The sequence below is a fragment of the Lotus japonicus genome, chromosome 1 (genome assembly GCF_012489685.1).
Source record: "Lotus japonicus ecotype B-129 chromosome 1, LjGifu_v1.2".
NCBI classification, from domain to species: Eukaryota; Viridiplantae; Streptophyta; class Magnoliopsida; order Fabales; family Fabaceae; genus Lotus; species Lotus japonicus.
The window spans coordinates 42,601,754-42,618,738 of NC_080041.1; the positions used below are offsets into that span (position 1 = coordinate 42,601,754).

Sequence of the window (16,985 nt, forward strand, 5' to 3'; positions counted from 1 at the left end):
CTTGCGCTTTGGATCCTTACACAGTTTTTACGCTCTACTTGCTCGTTTCTTTCGGGGGGGGGGGGGGGGGGGGGGAATTACTCCATTAGCTCTTTCAACCAAAAATGTAGCTTGCCTGTTCAACATCTATCTATCTATAATATATATAAAAGCAAAGTTTTTGCAGCCTGGAGGATAAAACAGTCATTCAATTTGACATTCCACATGATTGGATTTTTCTGAATGGTTATTTCTGTAATTGTGTTATTGATTGAATAGAGAATTAATCATGGCCGTCCCTTAGTTTGATCATGGCCGTTGACATCCTGACTTCCACTCTTCCATTACATCTGAATTCTGAAACATCTCCTTTCACCTTCTCCCTTTTCGCCCTCTCTACAGTTATGGGCATTGATCACACCACACCTTTCTTCTGGGTATGCATTAGATCTTCATTTGTTGTTGCCTTTTTATCTTCTAAACGTATCTCGCTCACTCTTCGTTTCTCTTTTCGCTTTCTGAAACGTATCAATAGCTCTCGACTCCCCTTCTGAAACGTGTCTATCTCTATAAATTTTCACAAAACTTCTGGATTCGTCAATTGCTTTCAGTTATCGCTTATCTCCTCTGCAACTCTTGCGTTGTGGCGCAGCTTTCGTTTCCACTAGGGTTTGGCCGCACAAAATCTGCAACTCTATGCAACCCAATTTTCTTTAGCTTTAGGGCCCAAGGCTTCTCATTTCGGCGGAGGTTTGTTTGCTTTTCCCCCTTTTCTCCGTATTTCATTCGTTCCTCTCAATCACCGTCTTTCCGCTTTTCCCGATTTGAAATTCAGAAGGTTGATATGTAATGAAAATATTGTGGTTTTGGTCTTTATCAGCGGCTTGGATAAGATTTTGAAACCAGGGAAGGTTCGATCAGCATCTGCTTCCTTAAATTCCACAAAGAATTTAATGTCTCAGGTCCTTTAGAACTCTCCGGGATGTGAATGTATCGTTCCTCTTTCATGCCCCCAGGCCTCGAATCCCAGCGGAACTCCAGTTCATTGCCAAGATCATTGTGGCCGCACATCCCTCATCTATAGCTTGTGGAAAAAGCAAATAAGAAAAAAGCTTGCAATGCCCTTTTTGTTTGAGGTAAATTATCTTTTGCCTTTTTTTTATTTGCCTGAAGGTCAAGACTTCCTTCTTAAAGAACTCTCTTTTGAATCTGAAATATCTATACTAACTAGATGAATCAAATTGGCAGTGTAACTAAAAGTTACGAAGCTGTGAAAATGACTAAGCAAGCTAGCTGTGGAGTTATGGCTAGCCACCGAATGTATTGAAGGTTCCTCAGAATGAGTGTTTTAATACCTTTTCATTTTCAATAGCTTATGTAGGATTTGATACTTGCTTCATTGAAACTCAAGTTTAGTTTGCAATTCATCATTGATTATTTTTTAGATTAAACTTTCCAAGCGGTGAACTATTGTCTTTATATTATCACATGTCAAATTCACATTGGTTATATCATACAAATACTATCTCTAAAATTTAGTTGAACGACCATTTGATGAAATGATGATACAAATACTTAGTGAATGAGTATTTTAATACATATGTACTCTACCGGCGATTCTTTTAGCCATATTTGATAGCATGGAGGGAAAACTGTTGGTTTAGTAGTGTCACTCTTGAGCTTGAATGTACCTTTTATGCGAGTGGAATTCTGGGCTCTGCCCTTTCAACCCTCTAACCATTGATAAGAAAATTTCAACGGGTTTGAGATGACACTATGCACCCCGAACACGTGGTGTTAAACTAGCAAATCTAATTTGCTTTTCAACTTTCTGATTGAGTTGTTTGAAACTTTCTAAATCTGATTTGCTTTACAACTTTCTCATTTAGCTATTATTTGTAACTTACTACTTTTTGTGCGTTCAATGGTGTGGTTATTATTCTCATGATTTTTTTTGGTGAATGTTGCAGTGATTTAGCAGCCTCTATGGCTTGAAATGTTCAGTACCTCTTCCTTCAACTCTCTTTCCGTAACTCTCTTCTTAATATTAGCTATTTTCTGTTCTAGCTTTTTCTTTTCCATGTGTTGGCATGTTCATGAATGTTCCTCCAATCTGTTTTTTCTGTTCACTTCTTTCTTTTCCAATATTTTAGTATGATCACAACGACTGCACTTGGGTTAGTTCTGGCCGCAAGAACACCTCTTCTGAAGGCGTCGTCGTTCCATTCGCCTCTTCCATATATATATTTGTTTCATATTTAAAGTTTTCTACTTAATCAGTATTACAGCTAGAATAATTTGTTCTCTTTTTTCCCTAATTTGTTCTCATTTTCCTGAACTGTTGGTTCTCATGAACCTGTTTCTTTCTGGCATCTATTTTACGGTAGAGCTATGGATAATCCTAATAGTATTTCTCAAGAATTGGGGCTGCTAATAGATCCAGTAAGGATATCCCTTGAAGAGGATTTTCAAAACATACAGCCTTAGGAACTCAATTGATTTGCTATAGTTCTGCAAATAAGCATGTTTATCTACCTTCCTTCATTTCTAATTTTTATTTAGGTCAATAGTTACTGTTTGATATTTAATGTGTTCTCTTCCCCATCTTTTTAATTAGTCACTTATTCCGCTATGGAAATGCATTGTATTGCAGGTGCATGTCATGTTGGAAAAACTGCCAGAAGAAGATTTTGGCCTTGAAATAGATATCAGAGGGTACTCAATACTTTATAATCCCTCTATGCCATCAAAAGTTAATAAATGTCAACTTCATCCAACTTTAAACCATAATTGTCATATTTTGATTTTTGTCACTTTGTTTATAAGTGTCTTATTTCTTGAGTTCAGGTGAAAAAGTCATGTCTTGATGTTCAGCTCTGCAAAAAAGGAACTGAAGATTGTGATCCGTCAAATGATACCACTTCGGGGGGATTGCTTAAATTTCCAAACGTTTATTAAAAGAAAACTTCAGTTTCCAAAGCATAGCAATGAAGAAATGGTATTTGATTTTTTTTCTAAGCTTAAATCTGTCTTCTTTTTTATTGAGTTCAAGCTTTTATATATTTGTAACAATTTCAATTTTTATTTGACTCATTTCTGTTCAAACTTTCCTAAATCAGCCCTATAAACTACATTGATATGGTCATCTTTGTCGGTTTATTTGAATGAAAGGGATAGGGATAAGGAAAAGGAAAGGGAGCTAGAGAAGCATAAAGATTGAGAAAAGCAGAGAGAAATCTATAGAGGTGGGGAGGAAGACAAGGGGAAAGATAAAATTAGAGAGAAGGAGAGGCAGATAGATCGAGATGAAGAGGCAATTTCATATAATTTACCATGGGTAATTTACCCTATCTTCTTGAATATGTTGAGAGGGTGCAGGGGGTGAAGGTGGAACCATCTTTGGAATATGTTTATTTTCTGCAGTAGTAAATACTCCTGGAGCATCTTTTACATGATTACAGCTAACAACTGCTTAACCACCTTATTCCACTTGATTTTTCCTTGACTTTATGCCGACATGTGATTTTTCCTTCAACGTTTTCAAGGTTAAATTTAATTTAGCTTTATTTAACAAGAGGACCATTAGCTTGATTTATTCCACCAACTTTTTGTTCTGATCAGCAACCCTAGGAGGTTCCACTGTGCACATATGTTGATCTACGTAGATTAGGCATGGAAAGTGCTCAAGAGGTGTGTCACATTAACCATAGAGCTTAATAAGAGATATAGCTTTTTTTTCTTCAGGTTATTTTCTTTTTCCCATTTTATACTCATCTGATAGTGTTGTCAATAAAACTGAGATGAATAGAAAATATTAGAATGAAATGATTTATATGTTGCACTTGATAAATAAAAATTAGTGCTCTAAACGTTTTAATTCATGAAGAATAACAATTACGCCCTAGAAATGCAATGGATATATCTTATTTTCTTCTATGCCTTATTATAGCCAAGTAATTCATTTACTTGAATATGAATAGGGTGCAGGTGTTCCACAAGTGCCTTTTTTATTGCTTTTACTTGAACGTGAACATGGAACAAACAAGTATGAACCTGAAACAGTTTTAAAGGGATGCTTTGTTTGTGCTTTGAGTAGTAGGCAAGGGTTGTATCTTCAATTCATCATTAGATTCTTCCCTCCTTACTTTTCCTAGATTACTATTCTGTCTCATGCTATTATCCAGTTTATTTGCCAAATTGATTTTATTGATTATTCTTTTGGTGTGATTTTGACCATGAAGAAGATTGACATTATATCTTTGAACTCTTTGATGTGGGCCTGTCATAGAGCCGGGCACTAATAGCTGGCTCTAGCGCAGCTCGATCAGGTGAGGACTGCGGAGTTATTACCTGACCAGTTTATGTGTTCAATATTGATGAATGTCTATTCTAACTTACAAGATTAATGGGATACAACTCTGCATACGTCCAACATTTCAAGCTATGCTGCTACACATGGTTTAGGAGAAAATGCTTTGCGTCTTTTTCTTTAAACCTTGACGTAGAATATTCAGCCAAATGACTATGTTAGCTGTCTTCTGAGTTAAGTTTCCATTTTTTTATGAGTAGAAGTGAGTAGTCCAATCCATGCTTTGGTTTTTACCATTTTTTGGCCCCATTGGACATGATAGTTCTGAGACTATTCATATAACTCTTCATCTTGGTGTTAATTTCAAGACATTTACTGGGGCAAAGATGATTGAAGTGAAGACAAACCATGTAAAGTTCCACAAGAATGGGATCTTATTGAGTTCATGCTACGTGAACTTCAAGCAAGGGAAACTGGGGTTGATCTACATGATAGGAAAAGAAAATGTGAGTCTTTATGGCCTATATTTCAAATTGCTCACAAGAAGAACCCCTACGTATTTGAAGCTGATTGCAAAATGGGAGAAGTTTGTACATGTTATATGGAAGGTTTAACTAGCTGTGGTACTTCAAGAGTTTTCTGTGGTGGATTCATTTTAGGTGAAGTGAGTTATTGATTATTTTTTCTGGGCTATCATTGTTTTGGATGGTTTTCACTTTTGATTTTAGTAGATGTATTATGAACTTTCTTGACGGGTTGTCCTCAAGATATTTATCTATTAAAAAATATTACCTTTGCTTTAAAAAACATTAATATTTTCTGTTGTGGGGTGTAGGAAGTCTAAGGAACTAAGCATCTTTTTTCTCTTAGGTTAAAAATGTAGTTAGTCATCAGTTAGTATTCATTAAGGAGCATTAAGAAACCCCAATTTCCCGTGCTTAAAAAATTTATAACAAATTAGCTTTATGACAAATTTAAGAATCTTTAATTAGAAGTGAGTATTTATCTTTTCCTATCATGTAGATCAACCCCAATTTCCAATTTTACTTAAAAAACCTGAAGGTTTCACGGTTACAAAATTGAATGGTCATTAGTTAGTATTTAAGGAGCATTAAGTGTGTTTAAGCATCATCATTTGTTATGTAACCACTAATTAGCTTTATGTGTATTAATATTTTTAATTGAGGTGTTTGCATTGGTTATGAATTACACTTGAATAAATGGAGTACCATCTTTTGTGAATGAAGAAAAAAATTCTTTAGAAGATTTGCATTGGGATACTGCATACATATAAGACTTTTTGTTACTTTACTATTATCATATATGAGCTTTTAAGGGCATAATTTGTTTGGAAAGAAATCTGAGAGTATTTAAGTATAGTATTTTAAATATAAGAAAACTTATTATGCGACGAAGTGGGTTTTTTTTTATTGTGGCGACGAAGTGGTCAGTACATTTTTAATCAAAATTCATACAAAAAATAACTAAGTACAAAAACCAGTTAAAAAAAAAGTAAGTACAAAAACCACAAAAAAAATTATACCGCTTCTGCAAAATAAAAGCAAATACATTCATCACTTAAAAAAAAATTATGTTTGCTTATATCTAAAATTAATATTGTTCTTTTAATTCAACACAAATTTAGTAAGAAAATATACACGATAAAAAAAAAATGAATAACCCTCGTGCATCGCACGGGTAAAAATACTAGAAAATAATTAAGATTCTAAATTTTTTACGAGTGTCATTAACTATTCAAATTCTTCAATTAGTAGTTTCTTGGTTTCCTATTTTAATTTTAAAAACACATACCCCATAAGTTCAATCAAATTTATTTTTATGGAATTAATATGATTGACATACCTTAACTGATCACGATCCAAGAAAATGAAAATATAAGGTGCATTTTGAGTGGATTGATCTCTCTTAAGTTCCAATCTAGATTTCAATCTAGCCTCACCTTACTATTCTTGCATAAACAATAAATACATTTAATTAATTGTTTAAAATGAAAAAAGAGGTTGTTTCAATGTAAAATCACCTGTTACAATAATATTGATTGTTTAACATTAGCACAAAAGAGACTGTTTTATATATATTTTTAAATTTATGAAATATTTTAAAACCACCCGTTTTATATATATTTTTCCTGAAAATATAACTTCAAGGTGAAAAATAAATTTGTTTAAAACGGTGGTTAATAAGATATAGTGAAATCCAATGGAAATGAGTTGTTTAGAAACTCCAACTTCAAATTCATGCGTTTGCTGCCATAACAGTAAACAAAAGTCGACAACCATTAAAAAAAGGTAGGGTTCTATTTGTCAAAACCTGTGTTTTCACATGACCAACAATATGTAGCATTCTCTAAAGTCACGCATCGTAAAGAATTAAAAGTCTTCATTTGCGATAGTGATGACATAGATTCTCATAGTACTTCAAATGTACTTCACAAAGAAGTCTTTCCCAATGTCATGTGAAGGAGATCTTTTTACACGAAATATGGAACGGTAAATTCTCGGTCTTATTCTCAATGTATTATTCCAAATGCAAAAATAAAATAAAAATTAATTCACTTTTTTTTTAACACACACATGTTACTTCAACTTCATGTGATAAATTACTCAATAGATATAGAAAACAACCACAAACAAAATACATTCAGTAAATATAAACAAAATTGTTCTTTTAATCCGTAAAATTTCTTTTATAAATATCACAGATGGTTGTCCTTGACTTTCAGCAAACAACCTTCAAGTAATAATAAAACATTACGTACAAGAAAAACGTACAAATTTATGATTTCTTATATATTCTTAAAAAATAACACAAATTTTAAAAAAATCACACAAAAAAAATATATATTCCCCGTGCATCGCACGGGTAAAAAGTACTAGTAGTAAATACTAGGGATGTTTCCTCGGATTGAACACGTGAAGTAGGGTTAAGAACTATATCAACATCAAAATTTTCTTAATGTAGGATTGAAGCTGGGTTTTGGGGTGTTACTGATTCAAAGTCCCTATACACTATTTTCTTTGAACAGGGAAGGAACAATGGTCCGTACTAATGAACAACAGACGGCACAAATGGTTTTTATAAAACTGTCATACATAAGGTGTAATATGATAGTTGTTTTAGTCAGGTATAATCAGACTTTGTTAGTTTTTAAAATATATTTTCATAAGCTAATTTAAATTCCAAAGTGCTGGGGCGAAAGATTTAGTCTCATGGTTATTATCAACAAGTTTTGACAATGTTACATCAAATATTCTCCGGTCTACAACAAGTAGTGACTTCTCCCTTCATACAAAAACACCCAATTTTTCAGAAGAATTGACTTCTTCAAATTTAAACAAGTCTTTGATTTTTCAACTCAATAAATGAGGATTGTATTAAAAGTTCAGCTCAATATTTTACTACTTTATCAGTACAAGATCTACATAACAATAAAATGAAGGAAAACTTGAATATTAAATGAAAATTATGAATTTAATGAAAGCTTTGAAGGCAATATTCAGTATGTTCGATTGTTATACAATGTTCAAGCTTTCTTCTTTTCCGGATACCATATCTATAGTCCGTATAAAACAAATATCTGTTACACACAAATCTTCAATAATAGGGGGGATGTTGGCTCTTAACATTAAATGCATAACTCCCATGTAGTCCATTTGGTATTAGCAGTTATTCGCATCGTTTAGCAGACCTATAATTTTGCTGGCTCTGCTACATTCTGACATTCATACAACATCAACTTTCGTTATTCAAGAAAATTAGTTTTATTGTCTCGTAACGTGTATTAGAAAAGCCTAGCCGATAAAGCTTGGACAAATCTTCTAGTAAGCTTCAGAGGAATGCTTTAATGAGATTTATACGAATGCTTTAACTCTCTTATAAGCTCCTCAAACGACGTATATATGATTTTAGATAAGTGACCTGACATTCTTAAGAAGAAAGTTAAGTGCTATGAAATCACGTGATATCTTATAAAGCACGTTGACCAAGGAAACAAGTACAAAGATGTCAACATCAGAGTTTTTTTCATTCTCTCTCATGCAAGGAATGAAGAAATGAAGCAAAGCTTATTCTCTACGCCTACAAGCATCAATCTGATTAAGGCAACTCAAGACAATCCATTTCTGAAGAAGAAGAAGAAGAATTGGTCAAAGGCTATCACTCACAATTTGAACGACCAATTGAAGAAAGGGATGAAGCATTTACTAAAGTGATCAATCTTCTGAAAGAAGAATGACTAAAGCAAGGAACATCGTCTGATAAGTAGAAGAACGATGAAAACAGAACTTCTGAAGCAATCAACGTCTATCATGAATTAAAGACTGCAGTATCAGAAGGAAAGAATGAGCTTCACATTAAAATCATCAGAAAGAAAGCAGAATGAATGAAGCAAAGAATCGTCGTCTGAAAAATTGAAGAACAATGAAGAAAGATCATCCGAAGCTAAAGGAAGACGACAAAAGCAGAAGGTTAATCTGAAGAAGAAATCAAGCTTACATTCAAAGAATGCTTCAAAGTCAAGACCAATACACTTCTCATTGAAGAAGAAGCCAAGAAAACTTTGTGCAGAAGTTTCAAAGAGGAAATCACATGATCTGACACAATGCTATAATAAAGATAAATGAATTGTTGTGTCACTATCAAATTGTCATATTTGCACACCAACGAATAGAAGTTCAGACCTATGCTACCTGCTAGATGACAAAATATATCTTTTCGGCAAAAGGTCTCAATCAAACAGCACTACGCTCTAACGCAATGTACCGTTTGATCCAACGGCTAGAATCTTTGTGATGAAAGAGCTCCAACGGCTATAATCTACCATACAGAAGATTCAAAAGTATAAAGGGAAGAAGTAAAGACTTGAAGAAGAAGCGCTTATGCTCACCATGATTGAGATTTTATGCACAAGCAAATTAAGCAAAAAAGAAGCCTTAGAGCTCATCTCTTAGAAACGATCATACAAATCATCTGATTCAACATGAAGAGTAGATTATTTTAAGAGTCAAATTCCCTATAACTCTCTCATGTAATAGAACATAAAGTATACACTTAGAGTAAAACCTCATCCAAAATACTTTATAATTCATAAGCTTAAATGTTTCTACCATCGCTCTTTCTAGAAGAGATTATTGTGGATTAAATGATTTTGAGAAAGAACGTCTGAGGAGAAGTTCTTTAAACTTGTTGTAAAGGAGGAGTCCTACTAATACTTGTGTTTCCTGGAGAGTCAGGGTCCAACGAATACTCATTTTTCCTGGAGAGGCAAGGTCCAAAGAATACTCAACAATGGCTGGAGAGGCAGTGGCCAAAGAATACTTGTTCTGCTTGAAGAGGCAGGGACAAAGAATACTTGTTTTGCCTTAAGAGGGAGGGTCAAATAATACTTGTAAGGAGAATTCCTTGATACTTGATAGTGAAATCTTGGTGATGCCAAGGATTGGATGTAGCCCTATCGTTCGAGGGGTGAACCGGGATGAAAATGTTGGTGGGCATCGTCTCCTTCCCAACTTACACATTTCCGCTACACCAAACGATTTCAACAAAGATGATAAATCATTCAATCGTTTGGCAATCCATGTTTTTGGATATCACAATTTAAACCCCCTTTTTTTGTGTTACTGTGATCTACTTCCAAGACGAGTTGTGTTCAAGAGAGAACCCTTATCACCACCACCTTCACCGTACTATGCTCCTCTTCACCCCTCCGATATCACATCGAGCATCTGATGCGCATTGAGGAGCGAATCATGGAGGCAGCAGTCACGGATGTGGAGAGGTGTGATGTGAGGATGGAGGAGCGAGTTGACAGGAGGGAGATCTTCGACCTATATGCAGAGGTGATCATATTTGAGCGATGAGGAGATGTTGATGTACTGGTGGGGCAGCATGTATATAGTAGGGTAGTGCCTACTTGTTGATGTAAGGCTATGTTTTGACCAGCACGTGCCAGTATATTTTGGGGCCTGGTAGGTCGCCGACATGTTACTTTTTGTGTGGTTCTCCTCTGCGGGAATCAAAGGGAATAGTCGGATGTAGAGGTCGAGGAGGTGGCCATTTTGGGCTGAATATTTCCTTTTGAACATCGTAATATATGTCTAACGACTTGGTTGCTTCTGCCTTCAGGCTCATGTTTATACATCTATGGTGGGTTTAGTATTTATGTATGGTCTTATGCATTCCATGTTGAAAATATCTTTGGCTTTGAGAAAGAAAAAAAAATTGTTTTTATGAACATTATTGCATATTTATTTCGATAAAGGTTACTACTGTGACTCCCAAAAGTTGGGGCGTTACATACAATTACAAGAAGACCATAAAAAGAGAATCAGTAGATTTGGTTGAAAAATGATTGGCATCATAACCTTGTTAACCAGAAAGTAGTTGTAGTGAAATCCTAGATCAGCTAAGCCTCCTTTCACATCACTTTATTGGAAAAAATCCTTGTCATAAGTTGTTAATTGTCCACATCTAACTGCTACACAGTCAAAAGTACCATCAAACGGTCATGATCATTTTACTGTACAAAAATGAAATGGAGAATTAGGTTCCTACTGAAGAAGCTTTCTCTCTATCTTATCAAGCTCAATCGTCCATCAAATTGATCATTAGAGAAAAAGAGTCTTTGAGAATCCATGCTAATAAACGGATACACTCAAGCAGCAAGACAAAGAATGTAAGATCCAGGTTTTTATATTAGAATAATTAATTAATTCTGACTCACACTCAGGATTCTATGTTGGCGTGAGAGGAACTTTGACAAGTGAATGGTAAAACTAACAAACGAAATGATGTAGAGTATTTTATATATGTATAATTATGGGGTCATAGTCATTTTGAATACTAGTCCGAGTCGTATTCACACCCGACTAAGGTTCAGAGTATTCAAAAAGTGTTTTCCCACTACTAGGACACCGTTTAAGCCAGATTCTGAATCGGCATGGAGATAAGACCCGTGGGGTGTTTTTGTATGATTATGAGTTCCATTCCGAAACTTTAGACTGTAATATCAATAGGGTTCGCAATTTGGAAGGGACTTAAGTGAATCCCCGAGCCAAAGGATTTTGTGTTCGAGGCTCCTTCCGGAGTTTCCGTCCGCGTTGTCTTAATCCTTTCATCTCTAGAAATACTTTCCCTAAATGAAGTTTTCTCATCCGGAGAATTTTTCCCTAATTAGTTCTATGCCAGATTTTGAGACATACTGCTTCCAAAATACTTTCTCACTTAAATGAATTCCGAAGCAAGTGTCGACTTTCTATCGTCGAATACTCAGCTTAAGTCAGCAGATAAAAATACCAAAACACTCGGACCAGCTAAATTTTCCTTTCTTTCTTTCCTTCTCCTAAGAAAAAATAAGGCTTAATTGCACCTTTGCTCCCTCATCTTTTACCATTGTGCGAAGTCCCTCCCCCATGTTTAAAATGAGCAGATTCCCTCCCTCATGTTTCAATTTGTGAAAATTGGGTCCTGTCGTTAACTTTCCATCCAATTACTAACGGCGATTGCTATTTTCACCCCCTTTTTACTATATGCACCCCTTGATCAGAAATAAAAATAAAGAAAAAATAAATGAAATAAGTTAAATACAATTAATAGAAGAAAAACAATATTCTTATAAAATCAAAGAAAAAAAAACTAAATTGGTAAAAAAAGAATTCATCACCTCAATCATGCCCCACTCTCCTTTTTCCACCATCAATCTCTCCCAGAACCACCACTGCCGCCACCCTTCTTCCTCTGGTTCCCAGTCCTACAATCAATGCTCAGCTTATTCAAACACCCATCAGACAAAACCCACATCTCAATCCCTGTCTTAAAACACGAAACCCACTCATCGTTGAAGCACCAGCCATGGCGAACGAAAACGATGTTGGCGGCGAAGCTTTACGGCATGTAACTGCGACGGAACCGCCAACATGGCTGGCACCGAACCAGGCGCCATCTGAAACCGCTCGTGCTGCATCGCAGTACCTGTTCTCCTCCCTCAGACCCTTCACTCTTAAATCGCCATTGGACCAACTCCTTGTTGATGCCTTCGACGCAGAGCAAATATGGCAGCAAATCGACCTTCCATGACAGCCTCTTTTGTCCACCCTCCGTCGCCGATTGAACCATCTGGTCCAAAACCCCGAAGAGATTTCCTAGCTGATGGTCCCTTCGGGTGGTGGGAACGAGGTGGAGACAGGGTCTAGAAGAGTGGGATGGTATAGAATGAGGTGGGAGAAAATGGAGAAGAAGATGATGATGAAGAGGAATACGAAGTAGATGAAGTGAGGGAGGATAAAGATGAGGAGGGAGGAGAGAGCGTAGAGGAGAATGGTGAAGGTGGTGGGTGGTGGCATTGATGGGTGGCGGCGGTGGTTCATGGTTGGGTGGATGGGGGTGGGGGAGAGAAGAAGAAGATGAGTGGGTAGGAGAAATTTCAGGAAGAAGATGAGTTTTTTTTTTACATTGATGATAGAAATTTTTTTAAAAAATTTAGTGAGGTGGTGCATATAGTAAAAAGGGGGGTGAAAATAGCAACCACCGTTAGTAATTGGATGGAAAGTTAACGACAGGACCTAATTTTCACAAATTGAAACATGAGGGAGGGAATCTGCTCATTTTAAACATGGGGGAGAGATTTCACACAATAGTAAAAGATGAGGGAGCAAATGTGCAATTAAGCCAAAAAATAACTATTCACCCTTAGTTTACACACCAAACCCGCGAGAAGAAGAGGAGGAAGAAAGGAAGAGATTTTTCGCGATTCCTTGCTCGTTTCATGACGGATCAAAGTGATTTCTTGGGGCTTTCGATGGTGGAGGCTTAAGGATCATCTTTCTTGCATCATTTCCTTCATTTCCATCCAATTTGCTTTAACTCTTTCAACCCTAAAACTTGAGCTTTTGAGCCAAAGGTTAGTTATACTTAAATTGTGGTTTCTAATAGCTTCTATACACTCTCTATGGTTCATATTATTACCCAATACACATAGGTGCTAGGATTTTTGGGGGTTATGTTGAATAGGGATGGAAATACCCATTTTTGTGGAAAATTGGACTTTGATCAGGCTAGAGCCTTACACATGCTTAGGACCTATAGATTAGTTGTTGATGTGTGCCTTAATTAGAGCTATTCAAAACCAATTTCGAAAATTCTTAACTTTGAAATTTTAAGTCTCTAAAGTTGACCCAAAAAGTCTTAACTTACAATTTGAGTCCTGTAATTATTTCGAACATTTTTCTACCCTAGTTATCACTTGCCTAGGAATTAAATTAGATTGAAAGAAAGTTCTACTCACCCTATTTTCCCTAGGGGTGGCCGAGAGCTATTTTGGGGTTGTTGGGGGAGAAAAATCTTTCCTTAAAACTAGAGTTGATGCATGAACCTGGGATTTTTTCAGATAAATGTTGGGTTGAGTCTAAACTTGAATATGTGATTTATGCTAACTATCACCGAAATGTGTCTAAGTGTTTACTTACGTGCTAAGCAAGCTAAATGTCTAAGTGTGCTCTAGGAACATGAATAGGTTTCTTACTTGAACATGATGATATGGTTGTGTTTTTCAAAGTGAAGTTGGAACCTTACTTGATTATGTGCTAAGTAATTATGTTTGAAACTTGAGTTCAAGTCAAACTCACCCATTTGCAGCAAATCTTTCATTCGTGCCTAAGTGTTGAACTTCTAAAGCTTAGAAAGTTTTTTTCCGGTTTCGGTTAGTCTCATTAAGTCGAATTGTTTAGTAGTAATAAAGCAATGGTAATTTGCTTAAGGTTTGGGACAAGCGGAGTTCAGAATCGAGGATTTGGAGCGACCTTTGAAGAGTAACGATGGAAGAAGACACACTAGAGGTGAGGGCAACTTACTTTACTAGCTAATGCTTTAGGTGTTGAGATATCGAATTGTATTGATGATCTTGGATTGATTGAGGCTTATGCCATTGTTGACTACTAAGGCTTATGTCGTTTACTAGTTTCTGTCTTATTGCTTTCTAGTGGATAGGACAGGGTTATGTTTATCGCTTGTGTAAATTTATTTTTATTTTTGATAATTAATACATGCATACTTGTTGTTGTAATCGTTGATTACACTGAGAGTCGATTGTTATATTGACAGTTAACACTACGTTTGTCGAAGAACGATGTTATGAGGGTAGTAAGTAGGTTCTTACGGGAGGTCTGAGCTACTACTGTTGTTGAGGATCATGGCTTTCTCAGGAAAGATTACTTGGGGGTTTATGGGGATCTTTTGAATTGATAGGTTTTGAAACAAAAGAACAAATGAGACTTCGATTTTATAAATAAATGTCATAATGAATTGACTTAAGATAGAACACTTTAAATGATAAAGAGAACCCTTTTGAAAGAAATCTAGGGTGTGAAAATGAGTTTGAAAATGGGAAGAGCCGACGATCCGGATCTAAGTTATAAGAACTTGAGTTGCGGACATCAAGAGGATGAGTCGTTGTGACGAGAGATGTCACTAGGGTGCAAGTGGCACTTTTTTCTTGTTAAGCAATTTGTTCGGTCATCATGTGGATGAGTCGTTGTGACTAGAGAAGTCACTAAGTGCAGCTGACACTTCTTGCTTGTGAAGCATTTGGTTGGTGGACCGACGCTTAGCTTAGGGTATTGTAGAGACAATGAACTTTAGCTAGACACGTATCATTTTGAGGACGATTCGTTGTTTCGCTAACCATATTGCACTCATGCATACATATCTGTGAGGTTGAGACGGTCGAAAGATCAGACATCCCGAAGGTTGAGACGATATCAGACCGGGCCTTCATGGAAGCATACATGGGTACCGTCTTCCGGCATAGCAAGCATAAATGGTTTAACCGGGAGGGTTAGGACCGTCTTGACTAATTGCCTAGGTGGTAAGTGACACCCGAGCAAAAATGGTTAAACACAAGGATTGTGTTAGGATTGACTCGATGGTTCTCACCCTTTTGAGTGACAATACCCATGTGATTTCCCGTCTACCTTGCGAGGAGGCGTATATCTGGATAAACTTTTAGCATAACATTGCATATCATACCATGCATCTAACTATAAAGATGATGTGCTGGTGTGATTATGATCTATGAATTGATAACATGTTATGAATATATTTATAATATAACATGCTATACTTACTGTCATGTATGGATGTGGTGATTGTATTATACATTATTTCTGCGAGTTGACCCTCGCACTGCCTTGTTTACCTGTTTGTGTTTCGGCGGTCGGAAAACTGCTAGATGTTGTTGGATCATTGGTATACGACAGTATGCCACTCGGGGTAGATCCGTTACGAATTGATTGATCGGGACGACCCAGGAACTTGGGAGGTGGACCACGCCACTAGAAGGGTTGAAGACACTGGGAGAGTGGTCAAAGAGGAGCAGAACCGCCACGAACATTTGTTTCAAAGAGTACTACGCTAGAGGACTCTAATGCAGACCCGTTGACGAGTGAGGAGGAGGAGGGCTGGTAGACTTGTGTTGATAGGGGTGGGTAGAGCATAGAGTTTAGTTGTACTGCTTTGACCATCAGTGTTTGTATATTTTGGGCGTTTTGGGCGACTATTCCTTTTTTGTGAAACTTGTTATATATCTTGACTACTGATGTTTCACCATCTTGTAAATATTTCCTTCGGGCCTATGTTCCAGTATTTTGAGGTTGTAATTATTAGGTTAAGGTTATGCATCGCATGTTGTGAAATGTTTCATCTTTCGAAAAGAAAAAGAAAAAAAAAATTACTCGCATATTTCATATTTATTTTAGAAAACAAGTTATAAAGAGAGCTCTGAAAGTCGAGGCGTTACAAAGAGAGCCCTTGCAACTTCTGTTCTAAGGATCATAATTTCAAATCGTTCAAATATAAAATTCAAATCTTAAGATGAAGAGTGTCCAATGAGAGTGCATCATCGTGCATGAGCATATGGTCAAAATCAAGAAGAGAAACTTGTATCGCAAAAGAATGGAGAAATATGCAGCTAAGGTTTTACTCCCATATAGAAGATTCATGAGTCACCGTTAAAAAAAGAATGGAGAGAAAAAAGGCTCAGAACAATGAATAGGCATTGAGAAAGATAATGAAGAAAGAAAGGTGACCGAGATCAGTTAACTGCACCACAATGTACATCCAGATCGGTTAAAAATAAGAGATCTTAGGATTGAGAGCATATCAATGTCAAACGAGCTCTATATTGTAAATACTCTAAGAGGGTTGCAAACGAGTACAATCGTATGGGTCCGTTTCTTGAGTATGAATCGAGCTTCATTCAAAAATCTAGAGGAAGAGTCCTGCCAATACTTGTTAAGCATGAAGAGGCTTGTACAATAATACTTGAAGGAGAAATCTTGAGAATACTTGGGAAAAGAATACTTGTTGAGGCTGGAAAGGTTGCGAAAAGAATACTTGTTGAGCCTGGAGATGCTTAGTAAAAGAATACTCATTGAGATTTGTGAAAATCTTGGTGGAAGGCCAATGACTAGACGTAGACTGCGTTGGATAAACCAAGATAAATTAGTGTATGCATATCGTCTAACCCTTTTAATTGTCTCGCTTACATCGTCTATCCGCTGCACTATTGCTTGAAATAAACCTAGAAGGAAAACCTAAAATCTCAATGATTAAAAGTTGTTAACCATCAAATAGTTTTTATAGACACAATTCAACCCCCTTTTTGTGTCCCTATGATTACTCTAAA

The 16,985-nt window shown here is 36.2% G+C and overlaps 1 long non-coding RNA gene across 7 annotated transcripts; it reads left to right on the plus strand.

Annotated features, from left to right (window-relative positions):
* The first annotated feature begins 116 nt into the window (after window positions 1-116).
* LOC130716156 (uncharacterized) lies at window positions 117-5,414 on the plus strand. 7 transcript variants are annotated; one of them, XR_009012431.1, is made up of 6 exons: window positions 119-729; window positions 860-1,115; window positions 1,228-1,308; window positions 1,950-2,008; window positions 2,633-2,694; window positions 2,827-5,405. It is a non-coding gene; the product is annotated as an uncharacterized LOC130716156 (long non-coding RNA). The 7 variants fall into 7 exon arrangements; XR_009012353.1 differs by having other exon boundaries at window positions 117-729; window positions 1,228-2,694; window positions 2,827-3,669; window positions 3,960-5,414; XR_009012205.1 differs by having other exon boundaries at window positions 117-416; window positions 632-729; window positions 1,228-2,694; window positions 2,827-5,414.
* The last annotated feature ends 11,571 nt before the right edge of the window (window positions 5,415-16,985 follow it).